This window comes from Sminthopsis crassicaudata, chromosome 5 (assembly GCF_048593235.1).
Source record: "Sminthopsis crassicaudata isolate SCR6 chromosome 5, ASM4859323v1, whole genome shotgun sequence".
Taxonomy (NCBI): domain Eukaryota; kingdom Metazoa; phylum Chordata; class Mammalia; order Dasyuromorphia; family Dasyuridae; genus Sminthopsis; species Sminthopsis crassicaudata.
Window position 1 is genome coordinate 311,706,439 of NC_133621.1, and position 12,984 is coordinate 311,719,422.

Below are 12,984 nucleotides of genomic sequence, written 5' to 3' on the forward strand. Positions count from 1 at the left end.
ATCTAATTCTGTGTGAAAAGTGTATTGTAATTATGTTCATATAGTTCCTGGGTTTGTCTTAGCAAGGGTCTACCTTGCATATTATATTGTTTACTGATATTTTAAATGGAATTTCTCTTTTTTTGCTTGATGCTAGGATTGGTGACAATATAAAGAAATTCTGATGATTTATGTAGTTTTGTCTCATATCCTGCCATTTTGCTAAAATTGTGAATTAATTCAAGTAATTTTTTTTCTTGATGCTCCATAGTCTTCCACTTATAATATTGAATTATATTCAAATAGTGACGATTTTGTTTCCGCATTACTTACTCTCAATCCTTTGATTTCTTTTGCTTTTGTTATTGCTAAAGCTAACTTTTCTAATACGTTATAGTGAACAGCAGTGATTGTTGTGCCACAGTTTCCTTTTCTTGTTCTGCCTCGATTTCCTCAAATGCCTAATCAAATATGCAGACAAACTGAATTACTAGTTCTCCTGCCAGAAATTTTTTTATCAAAGCAATTAGCATCTACTTCTTTGTTCTCCAGAGCTCTTGCCTTTTCCCAGGCCGAGCAGCAGCTCCAATCATATCAAGTTCTTATTGCTCTTTTCCCTTTACTCCTACTAGCAGATTTTTCTGCCAGAGTTGAAAGGTAGCTAAACATTTCTGTTCCTTTTGTTTTCAAATTAGTGCAAACAAGATGAGCCGTTAAAAACCACAAGCAATTTTTTTATGCTAAGCACATTTCTACATTGAAATGATCAATTGCCCAATTTCTTAATCATTATTCTTAAAATTTGAACAGAGCTCTTAAATCAACAAAACAGAAGCCATAATCACAGCCTGCACAATTCCAACATTTAACAGAAATTCAATTTATATAAACTAAGGGCACTCTGGAAATTTCCAGAATGCCCAGGAGAAAAGTTTTCAGCTCTCATCCTCCTCAGAAACCCAAAGGGAGACCTTTAAAATAGGCTTCCAAGCTCCAGTTTGGTGCGTGTCTCTGCCAGAACCCAGAACCTAGAACCCAGGATTGTGCTTGGAGGCACCCAGAACCAGACCCAGAACCCAGAATTGTGTTCCAGAACACCCAGAACCAGATGGTGCTTAAAAACACCCAGATTTATTGTCTGAAGAATATTCAGACCAGATGTGTCTTAAAAGACACTCGGAAGAGACGATGTTCCAGTGGTGTCCCATTGAATGCCTCCCAGATATTAATGCCATCCGTGTCTTATTTTTTCTGGGGCCCAGATACTAGCACCAGAACAGAACAGCCTTCACACCTGATCTTATTGGGAAGGATTTCGTTTATCCCTTTTACAGATAACACTTGCTCATGGTTTGAGATAGATACTGCTTATCATTTAAAGGAATAGTCCCTTTATTCCTAGAGGTATTCGAAATGGATGCTCTAATTTTCAAAACCTTTTTCTTCATCTTTTGAGACAATCATATGGTTTCTGTTGGTTTTGTTACTAATGTGGCCGATTATGTTGGTAGTTCCTCTAATAAAGAACCAACTCTGCATTTCTGATGTCAGTTCCACCTGATCGCACTATATAAACCTTGTGACATATTTTTCTCATTGCTTTTGTCCAAAATTTTTGCACCCATATTCACTAGAAAAATTGATCTCCTATGTCATGTTCTCTTTGGTTGAGGTTTTCCTGGGGTCTCTGAAAGCAGCCTTCCTTTCAGTTCAGAGTAATCACCACAGGGACAGCCAGGGGATAAAGGCCAAATCCTTTGCCTGTCTCCTTGCCTGGGGCCTGGGCCAGCTTTCTTGGGGTCCTTCTGAATGTGATGGAGGCAGGAGGACTGCCACCAGTCTCTGTCTTCCCTAGTTCTGTTTCTCCCTGAGTTTGTCCGAGCTTATATGCTCTTATCATAGGTGTGAATCTTGTGGAATTATAGTTAGTACTAAGGACATGTACTGAACTAGAGAACTGTTAAGCATCATGCTAAATGACCATTGTCTCTATCAATTCCACTGAGTTAGCACCTTGTAGGAATCCTGTTTCAAGTTCTGGCCCATAACACTACTATTCTCTTTCTCTGCATTAGCTCTTCTTGCTTTATTATGTGAGAAATAACACTCTTGTCCCTGAAAATCAGATATCCGGAAAATTTATTAAAGAAGAATCTAAAGGAATCATCTTAATGTTTCTGGACAGAATCGGCCCCGCTCCTCTTGTGGAAGAGGGAGCACTGAGTATAGAAAGGGGGGAATACTTGCTCCTCCCTTGGAGAAAAAGATTGATTCATTTTATCTGGGGTACACTCTTTCTGATATGCCCACTACATGTTTCCTTTTAATATGTATAAAACATTCCCCCCTAATGTATCCCATGATCAAAAGTAACTGAAAATTACTCCTCTGTGTTGCTTAATATTCAATTAGTCTATTAAGCAGGTGGTGATTTGGTCAAGTCAGGTCATTGACCCCAACTAGTTTGGGCAGGATGGGCTGTTAGCTTAAGCCCAAACCAAAACTCTTTCTGATTGGCTGAATCTACTTGTGCCTTCTTGGCCCCCCAATCTCTTGTTTGCTCAAGGCTTCTATTGATCACTTAATTGTTCTGTGAATCTTAACCTTCCTTAAACTCTCCCATTCTGGAAACCTCTTAGTCAATGGTACCCACTTCCTCAAAGCTTGCAACATTGTGGAAACCCAACTTTTCAGCATTTCTCACATTATGATTTGGTGAGGGCACATTTTAAAGGATTCAGGAAAAAAAAACTTTAAGTAGAATTTCCTGGCATCTAAAATTAGACTGGCTGGTTGTGCCATGGGGAAAGCAGTTTTTAGAAATGACATTCTGAAAACAAAAATGGTGCTAATTTTACTGAGGAAGAAAAGTGGGAACTTGTGTAAAGAAATTTAAAAAGGGTCAACATGAAACTCATCACTGCCTCATTTTTAGAATAGAAAATGGAAGCAAGAGACAGGTAACAAAGTATGGATAGATACAAAGTGTTACAGTCCTTTTGTGGTTGGGTTAGAATGAGCCCAGAAGGAACTGGGGCTGGTGATAGTGTTGTTGAGCCCTTTAAGTCATGTCTGACTCTTTGTGAATCCATTTGGGTTTTTTGGGGGGCAGAGATGCTAAAAAGTGGTTGCCATTTCTTTCTTCAGCTCATTTTATAGCTAAGGAACTGAGCAGAATGGGGTGAAGGGATATTTTGATTGTATTGTGGCTAGGACCTTTGCTGAAGTGGCTATATTGGGACTGTGTGGTGGAATGGACAAAAATAATAAAGGGGTAAAGATAGAAGTACTGAAATCTTATTTTGCTTCCGTTTTCTCTGCCCGGAAAATGAGGATCAGGTTGTGGCAAATAAAAGGAAATTAGTTAATAATGAATTGAATCTATGCTAAATTAGATCACAATGGAACATCTAACTCCCCTCAATGAATTAAATCACCAGCCTCAGAGGAAATTCCATCCCTAGGTACTAAAAGAGCTGTTTAATATCCTTCCTGTATATTTCTCAGGAATTAAGAAAAAATTTGGAAGGCAAAAGAAATTAGAAAAAGAGAAGGCAATTTTTTGTTAACATTTTTCTTAAAAAGGTAAGAGGATAAAGTTCCTCATTTTATGAGTCAATGAATTTGTTTTTAATTTCCAGCAAAATTCTAGAAGGTAGAGACTTTAGTCGTGAAAATCATTATTGGTAGGAGACTGTCTAGCTTTGTGAAAAAGAGGTCATTTTAGACAAATCTCCTTTCTGTTTGATAGTATTTTGACTTGTAGAGCAGGGAAGAAATGTGTTCTATCTTGCTGTGGGAATCAAAAGTGGGAATGATGAGTCAAAGTTACAGAGAAGCAGATTTTGATTTGATGTAGGTGGAAAATAATCCACAGCTAAGAGTTCTTGCTGCTGCCTCAGAAGGAGATAGGTTCTCTCTCATGAGAATCTTTTAAGCAAAAGATATTATTGGGGGGTGGGGGAGATTTTTATTCAGTCAGTTATTAACTTGACATTGTAAACATAAACACATATAACCCCTTATTCAAGTTTAGGTTTGATTAGAAACTCTCCAAGGTCCATTCCAAATCTGAGATTTTATGATATATATTTTTGGCATAGTATACTACGTTTTTAGCAAAACGGTTTCAAAGTCTTACATTCTTTCCTTGTGGGCAAGATGAACAGATGTGGGATAGATGATAACATTGGATGGATTTGGAACAGGAATAATGGATGGAATTTTATAAAATAAAATTTAATATAGAAATATGAAGCCCGACACTTGAGTTTAAAAGATCGGTGTCAACAAGTAGAGAATGGGGAATAATATTTCAAGTTAAAAACAAAACAAAACAAAACAAAACTATGGTCTTAGTAGGCTGCAAGATTAATAGGAACCAACAGTATGATTTGCCAGTTCAAAAACTGAAATGGTCTCAGGTTGCTTTGAAAGAGACAGAATGAGAGAAAAGATAGCCCCATGGTATTCTGCACTGGCCACAATCTATTATTTTGTTCTTCCATTCGATTTAATTCATATTTTAGGAAAGATACTGACAAGCCAAAATATATCTAGTCTGTGGGTTCTTATGGACAAAGTCCGGTAAATGAAATCCCTTCTCAAAATAATGTTTTAAATGTACCAAATAAAATATAGATTATAATATGAATAAAGATACGCTTACAAAGAAAGATGTATTTCTTCCTATTCAGGATGACAGACCTTTTGCAATTAATCCATAATCCTCAGGTTGAAGTATACTTTATTGAGAACTAGAGAGCATGCCCGAGGTAGAAACCATGTCCTCTAAGGATTGCTTGACAGAATCAGGGACTCAGCTAGCTAGGAAAAGAGGAGGTCAGTTGGAAAGTATTTTGTCCTTTTCATTTTTTTCATTCCTGTCCGACTCTCCATGACCCCCTTTGAGGTTTTCTTGGCAAAAATACTGGAGCCATTTGCTGCTTCCTTCTTCATCCCGTTTTGCAGATGAAGAAACCAAGGAAACTGGGATAAGTGACTGGCTCAGGCTTATGCAGCTAGTAGGTGTCTGAGGCCAGATTTGAACTCAAGAAGATGAATCTTCCTGACTGTAAGCCCAAAGCTCTATCCATTGTCCCCTTTACTGTCCAGCATTGCAGCACAATGGAATGTCCCAAAGATTGTATGTAAGACAGAGTGTGCTTGGACAGTCCGGCGCAGATACCCTAAATTTTAGCTGAAACATCTTGAAGGCCAGTTGGGAAGGGGAAGAATGGGAACGGCACGATTAAGGAAAGGAAATGAGATAATAGTGATAATGACACATTACATAAGGTTTCAGTGTTAATGGGGATGAATCATGATGGTCCTATTGAAGATTCCTGAAGTCAGCAGAAATTTAGATAACATAATATTCAAGTTGGGATGATCTTTATAAGCATATGGAGAATTAATACTACGAAAGGATATGCTTGTGGCTTTATGGATATGACTATTTATGTAAGCAGTAGGGGACAAAGATGCCTTTTGGCCTGATTTAAAGTTTACTGTACAGTAAAGAATTCAAATTGTATTAATATTAATTAATTTAACTATATTAATTATATTAATTATATGTGGAAGCCCATTTTTCAATTTTTTTGAATCATCTCGTTGTTGAGGAGAGCCACATCCATCAGAATTGATCATCATATGGTCTTGTTGTTGCCATGTATAATGATCTCTGTTTCTGCTCATTTCTCTTAGCATCAGTTCATGTAAGTCTCTCCAGACTTCTCTGAAACCGGTCATTTCTTACAGAATAATAATATTCCATAATATGCATATACCACAATTTTTTCAGCCTTTCTCCAATTGATGGACATCCACTCAGTTTCCAGTTTCTACTGGGCTTGTATCCCAAAAAGATCTTAAAGAAGGGAAAGGGACCTGTATGTGCAAGAATGTTTGTGGCAGCCCTCTTTGTGGTGGCAAAAAACTGGAAGCTGAGGGGATGCCCATCAGCTGGAGAATGGCTGAATAAATTGTGGTATATGAATGTTATGGAATATTCTTGTTCTGTAAGAAATGACCAATAGGATGATTTTAGAAAGGCCTGGAGAGACTTACATCAACTGATGCTGAGTGAATTGAGCAGAACCAGGAGATCACTATACACTTCAACAACGATACTGTATGAGGATGGATTCTGATGGACGTGGCCCTCTTCAACAATGAAATGAACCAAATCATTTCCAATAGAGCTTCAATAGATGCAGAAAAAGCATTTGATAAACTCTAACACCCCTTCCTATGAAAAACACCAGAGTATAGGAATTAATGGAGTTTTCCTTAAAATGATCCACTAACATCTATTTCTTCATCTAAAAATTCTAACTATATTTTTAAAGTCCAAATATCATACTTCAGTCTGAGCCTTCATTTCTCCAGACTAGCAGAAATCCTTTTAACCTATCCTTATGTGAAATTATCCTCAAAATCTTTTCATGCTCTTATATTGTTTGATGCTGTGTAATGCTCTCATTTTTGTCTTAATGATTCCTTATTCCCTTACCTTTTTGGTAAATTACCTTATTGTTTATATTGATTCCTTATCTATTCACCACAGTAGCTACTGCAGACCATTTTTATTCTTTTACCAATCCTCAATCCCTGTCTTTCTTAGCAAATGGTTTCTTTTAAATTACTTTAAGTTATTTTAATCTGAATAAATGGTTCTACAGCTTTTTGGGGCTTAGAACAATTATATACTTTTTAAAATTTCTGAAGAATCCCCAGAACCTTTTGTTTATGTGAGGTAGAGCAATTGATATTATCATACTTTAAATTAGGAAGATACATTTTAAAACATTTATGTTACTTCATTAAAAAAAAACACTAAACCTGTTACAAGTTACTTACATATTTAAAAAATAATAAGTATGTTTTCCAAAACAAAAAAAAAAATATGGGAAAGAGTCACCTTTATAGATTTTTAAAAATATCTTTAATGTTTGGCTTAAGAGAAGATAGCTGGATTTTCATGTCTGCTTCAGCATTTGATCGGATGTGATATGTTACTGTGGTTGAAATATCTGAAGAAAATGACATGAACCAAATCAGCTCCAATAGAGCAGTAATGAACTGAACCAGCTACACCCAGCAAAAGAATTCTGGGAAATGACTATGAACCACTACATAGAATTCCCAGTCCCTCTATTTTTGTCCGCCTGCATTTTCGATTTCCTTCACAGGCTAATTGTACACTATTTCAAAGTCCGATTCTTTTTGTACAGCAAAACAACTGTTTGGTCATGTATACATATATTGTATTTAATTTATACTTTAACATATTTAACATGTATTGGTGGATCTGCCATCTGGTGGAGGGGGTAGGGGAAAGGAGGGGAAAAGTTGGAGCAAAATCTTTTGCAGTTGTCAATGTTGAAAAATTACCCATGCATATATCTTGTAAATAAAAAGTTATAATAAAAAATCTGCAGAATTATGTAGTCAGAAAGGGAAGGAGAATTGCAAAAGGCAAATAAAGCTGTAAGAACAGTCAAGGATAAATAAGCAAGGAATGGAAATTAGATTTCAACTACAAATTCTACAAATCATAAGTCAAATTTAGCTTGAGGAGTACATTATATTTTGAGATATAAGAAGTTAACTTTTTTAAAAAATGCAAATATGCAACATAGAGTAATAAGTGTTTCATATGGAAGCCAAGGGTCTGTGTTCTAATCCCAGTTGTTTACTACTAATTTCTTCATAAGTATTAGGAATGTAAAATTGGGTCTCAATTTTTTGATGTGTAAAAGGATTTCTAAGGCTCCTCTCAACTATCAATTTATTTCAAATGTTAAATCACAATAGAATAGTTTTAATCTTTTCCTCTCTATTTACTCAGGCCCTCCTGTGATCAAGACAAATTAATGAGCATTTATTCAGTACCTAGGATGTACCAAGAATCGTATTAAACTGATCAGATACTGCTAGGCTTTATAAAGAAGTCTAGCTCTCCAGTTCTTCAATGAAAATGAGAGATCATTGAGGTTAAAAATCTTCAAGGAACACATATCACAATGTGTGTCCATCCTAAATAGATTTTGTCAATATTTTCTTAAACATATGACACTAAGAAGTAAAATGTGTGAGTCCTTGCAGGTTTTTATTTTTTCATTTGTTTTAATTTTTCATACTGCAAATTAAAATTTTCCTTTTAAAAACACCATTAGTTAATAGGCATTTCATAATTACTTCCAAATGTCATACATAGATTTTTTTCAACATTGAAAGGGTAAATATGGAAGCAGCAAAATGAAAGTACCATAGAGGGGGCAATGATTGATTGAAATACTCCATATAATGTCATTTCTTAAGAATAATAATATAATAACCAATCACTAGGCCAAGTGAAGGATAAATTAATAAAACCTTTTTTAAAATGCAAAATTATAATGAAAAAAATTATTAATAATTATAGCCATGATAACTATACTACTAATAGTGTTATTCAACTCACTTATTGGGGGTGAAATATGAGAGATCTCCCAATACTTTAGGAAGGCAATGTGAAATGTGTAAACCATACTGAAGCTATTGACTTTGAATTCTATACAGTTTCTGATCACTAGAATAGGTTAACTTACCCATAATATGAATGATAACAAGCCCCTAAATTATTTGAGTAATAAATGAGATCTTTGCATTTTTAATCTATTAATTAATATTAATTAATATTAAATTAATATTTATTTTCCCCCATTACATGTAAAAACTATTTTCAACATTCATTTTAAAAACTGAGTTCCCCATTATTTCATTCTTACCCCACTTTCCTCATTGAGAAGGCAAGCAATTTGATACAGGCCATACATATGTAAACATGCAAGACATATTTCCACATCGGTCATGTTGTAAAAGAAAAGAAAACAGACCAAAAATTAAAACCCAAGAGAAATAAGTTTTTTTACAAAGTACATTTAGATTCCATCAGTTCTTCCTCTGGAGAGAAAAATGAGTTTTCATGCTAAGTCTTCAGACTTGTATTGGATCACTGTATTGCTTAGAATAGCTCAGTTAGACACAGCTGATAATCCTATAACATTGCTATACATTTGCATAATTTCTCCTGGTTCTACTCATTTCGCTTTGCATCAGTTCACATAGGTTTTCCTGAGTGTACTTCTTACACCGGAATAGTGTCACAATCATATGCCACAAATTATTCAGTCATTGCTCAATTGATGGGTATCCCCTCAATTTCCATTTCCTTGCCACCAGAAAAGAGTTGCTCTAAATATTTGGGCAGTTGGAAATTGTTTCATATAACGGTGGGTCAGTTTCTAACTCCAGCAATTGAGACCGTTTCAGTGTTGTAGGGATCTGGAAACTTTCAATTTTTCCAAAGTGGAATGCTCTAAGGAGAGGTGTGTTTACTGTTCTCCTGGCCTGTGACCTGATCTATGAGTGACCACAAACACTTTTCTGCCCTGGAACTGGGATGAAGACTCCGGCGCCACTGTGGCCACAAGCTCTGATATGCTGGTATTCCTCCCAGACCAGCACTGCCACCCAGAACTGCAACCTGGATCTTAGTAGAGGAGTCTTGTCCTCATTGCCAGTCCCTCCCTTCAATCTCCTTCTGACCAGTTGTTCTTATCATCTGTGGGCTAAGAGCTCCAGAAGCCTCCCCAGCAGCTGCAGATTTATTCATTTCCAAGGCCTGCCCTTTGTTTGCTGGAGCCTGATCTGTGCTGGTACTCTGCTCCCCTGTCATCCAGGTAAGAAAGACCAGTCGTGCCAAACATTTAAATTGTCTCTGGCTGAAAAAAAAACATTTATTCCTCATCCTTTTGTGAATTCTGTCACTGTAGAGTTTGTTCTAGAGCATTATTTAAAGATCTTTGGAGAGATTTGTGGAAGGACTCAGATGAGTCCCCGCCCTTTCTCCACCATCTTGGCTCTGCTCCTCTTTGCATCATTTTATGCAGAAAATTAAATGATTATAAAACATTTAAGAAAATCAAGGGGAAAAAAACCTGATTTATTATAAAACGTTCTGTGAGTTTTTAATTATGTCGATGGAAAACAGTGCTTGAAAAACCACAAAAGTTAGTCCCAAATCTCACAAACTAGCTTGTTAGTCCTGTTCATTTGTTGTGCCACAGTTCTCTTTTATTGTCCTGACTCCCTAATTTGTTTCCTAATTTCCCTAATTGTTCTGCCTCATTTCCCTAAATTGCCCCCCTGTTTCCCTAAATTTGTTCTGCCTCAGTTTCCCTAATTGTTCCGCCTCAATCCCCTTAGTTGCAACCCCCTCTAGTTCATGAAGACTCATATAACAGTATTTGCTCTAAGATTATAAACTGTCCAAGTGTAAACTCAAAAGGGGGGAATTCACACATTCCGTCTCTTGCCAGCCACTTTCTTAACTCCCAGCTTGTTAGAATCTATGGTCCTACCCCCCAACCTGTCAGAACGGGATGGATGGTTCCTGCCTGGAGATTCCCAATCACCAGGTTTGGACTCCACCCCCTGCCTTCCTTTAGCTACTGTCGTTGAGAGCTCGCTTTGGCCGCTGCCTGCTGCCTTCTTGGAGGTGATCATCCAGCTCTGGGCCCAAACTTTGGATCCATTTGGTCCTAGTAAATCTCTCCCTTTAAATAAACGATTAAATACTCTCTAATCTCTATCTTGCCCCAGTTTCTTCGGCATTACACATCCTGCTCCTGTATTTTACAAGCAAATGACAAAGAAGCTGGGAGATGCGTTTTGGTTTGTTTAAAGGGAAAAGTCTGGGATCTGAAGAGGTCTACCCCGGGAGGACTGAGGGTCTTCATTCTCTAACGTCCCTGGGGATAACGGGGCACCTCGCAGTGCCGGGAAGCCCGCTAACCAGGGGCCGAGCGACAAGCCCTTCTGGTTCCCATGGTAGCTTGCCATTTCAGCAGATGACTGCAATTCCCGAATTGCCCCTAGAGAGCTAAAGTGAGAAACGTTTCACCGCCGAGGGGAATCATGGGACAACGAAGGCAGTTTCCCGGGGACTTTGGACGGGATTCAGGCCCTCGGTAGTCCCACGCAGATTGCAAAGTGCTTGAACTTCCCGTCCCCTCTGGGAACCTCCCCCCCACCCCCCAGGCTGCTCCGAACCGCTTCTTCTCCAGCGCCCTTTCCCGAGGCGAGCGGGCGGGCTGGAAAAGCGATGACCTCGGCTGAGCTCGCCTCTCCGGGAAGTCGGAGCGCGCCTTTCCACTTCCTTGGAAAAAACTGCGCCGCGCACGGAGCTCAGGCCCGGGGACTTGGCAGGCCCTGGAAGCGGCGGGAAGGAGGGGGGGGGGGGAGAAGAGCACGGAGGAGGGTCCCCGGGCTTTGGGCCGCAAAGAAGAGGGAGGCAGGGAAGGGCCAGGGCTCGGGGACCAAGGGAGGCGGCACTCAAGGGATTTCTCTTCGCTGCGGGGAATGGCCCCTGGGAGCTGGAGGGGAACTGAGGGGCTCGCTGCTCCGGCACCCCGGCCTGAGAGGAAGGTGAATGAGCCAGGGTCACCCGGTGGGCCGAGATGCAGAGTCAGGTGCCTCCTCCCCCCCTGCTCCTCAAGCTCTCCCTTCTCCTCCATCATTTTCCTGGGACTTCCGAGGTACTTCCGAGCTGCCCCGTGGGTTCCTGGGAGGAGACGGAGCTAAAAGTTGACTAGAGCGCAGAGCCAGTTCTGTGCAATTCGTTAACCCACTGAAGAGGGGCCACTGGTTGGGCTTCTCCCCAAACTGGATTCTGGGTTTCCACCGGGGGGCAGGGTCGGGCCCAGGGGCCCAGCCTTGGGGAAGGCCTGGCTGGCGTGGCCGCCCCAGGCTGGAAGGCCCTCCTGACCCCCTCGCCCAGCTGGCCCCTGGGCTGTGAGGGGGCAGCCTCGGGAAGGGCCTTCAGCTGACTGAGCGTGGGTGCAGGTGATAAGGGGCACCTTCCCGAGCTTTTCCAGCCCACTGAGTGACTGCCTTCGGAAGGCCGCCCTGTTCGCCTTAGTGACTGGCCGGTGGCCCTGTAGGCCTCTGGAGAGAAAGCCCTCCACTTAGAGAGCTAGGGCCAACCTCAAGATTCCCATTGCTCTTCCCATCACAGTGATCCTGGGCCGCTCACTTCCCTGCCCTAGTTTTCTCTTCTGTAAAATGGACGTGTGGCTACTGTTCAGTCAGGGGCCACCCTTCTGGATCCCATTGGGCGTTTTCTTGCCGAGATACTGGAGTAGTTGCCATTTCTTTCTCCAATTCATTTTCTCCAGTTCATTTTGCAGATGAGGAAATAGAGGCAGACAGACTTCCCAGTGTCCCCCAGCTCTTGAGTGTCAGAGTCCAATTTGACCTGTGAAAGCTGAGTATTCCCCATACCAGGCCCAGATCTCTGGGTATCTCTAGCAAGCTGCCCCCAAATGGGGGGGGGAGATCCCTGCAGATCCGTCCAGGACTAAATCTGATCCACTGTCTGGGAAAGGCCGGCAGATCCACTGGCTGCCTCCTGCACCGCCCTAGCTCTTCCACTTGACCAACAGCTGGCACCAGAACGGGCAGAGGCAGAGGAGGGGGACCCTCCCACTGCCCTGAGCCATCAGCCCTCTAAAGGGACCCAGCAGGGCTCCACCGCCCCAAGTCCAGTTAAGGGAACCCAGGGAAGGCAGGGAGGGGTGCAGGTGGATTCAAAAATCCCATCTGGTCTCTCTGAAAAATCACCTTTCTTTCCCTTGGCTCTCGGAAAGGCTTGGCAGAAACAGCTTTCAGCTCTTCAGGGTGTTCCCAGTATGTCATTGAATAGTAGAGTCAAGTCACAGTAACTGGGGGAAACGTGGAGGGGAGAATGGGGGGAATCAGCACCTAAGGGTGTGGTGTTGTGTGTAAAAAACAAATTTGTAGCGGCCTCTTCTCCCTCTGAGCACCCTCCCTGTATTGGCGCCCGGTGCAATGCTCCCCCTGCCCGGCCTTAGGTCCCTCTGTACTCGGAAAGCCCAGTCTCGGCCAAAACTGGGGGACAGGCGTCAGGTCCAATTAGCTTAATCCCGGGCACCC